Source organism: Piliocolobus tephrosceles, chromosome 1 (assembly GCF_002776525.5).
Source record: "Piliocolobus tephrosceles isolate RC106 chromosome 1, ASM277652v3, whole genome shotgun sequence".
NCBI classification, from domain to species: domain Eukaryota; kingdom Metazoa; phylum Chordata; class Mammalia; order Primates; family Cercopithecidae; genus Piliocolobus; species Piliocolobus tephrosceles.
The window spans coordinates 215,696,066-215,696,605 of record NC_045434.1 but is presented as its reverse complement, the minus strand read 5'-3'; the positions used below and the strand labels follow the sequence as shown (position 1 = coordinate 215,696,605).

The 540-nt window shown below is 76.7% G+C and overlaps 1 protein-coding gene across 1 annotated transcript in view; it reads right to left on the bottom strand.

Moving 5' to 3' along the window:
- Positions 1 to 540, bottom strand: part of GPR153 (G protein-coupled receptor 153) — a 15,124-nt gene extending 14,584 nt beyond the window's left edge. The window contains exon 1 of the mRNA XM_026448162.1: positions 428 to 540. The gene's annotated coding sequence lies outside the window, so the exon portion shown is untranslated. The remainder of the gene's footprint in view (positions 1 to 427) is intronic.

Below are 540 nucleotides of genomic sequence, written 5' to 3'. Positions count from 1 at the left end.
CCGCTTCGACTCGCGTGCTCTCGCGTGCTGGTCCCCAGTGGGTTCCCCGAGTCCTGCCCCACCCCGAGGGCGCGTCCGAGCGACTGCCTGGGAACCCTGGCGGGACTGCGGCCTCCGGACCCCTCCGGGTTGCGCTGAGCAGGGGCGGGCTCGGGATCTCCAGACCGCCCCGCCCCCGTCCCCTGAGGCCCCCCAGGGACGGCGTTGCCAGGTCCCGATGCAGGGGGACGGAGGGAGGGGCTGGCCCCGGGGAAGTTACCCCGAAGGTCCCCAAGTTGGGGGGGTGCCAGCGCTAAGCGCCGCTCGTGGCCCCTCGGACGGACCCCGCGACCGAGAGGGCGCGGAAAGCCCCCTCCCTTCCCGCCGTGTCCTCCCCCCGGGGTCCTCCGGCCCTTCCGCCCCCAGGGGCCAGGGCGGCGGCGCTCACCCTGCATTCGCGCGTCCGGGGCTCCGGCTCGCTGCTCCCGCCTCCGGCTCCGACTGCGATTCCCGCGCCTTTTGGCCAAGCGCGGGCCGCCGAGGGCCGCGGGGGTGGCTGGC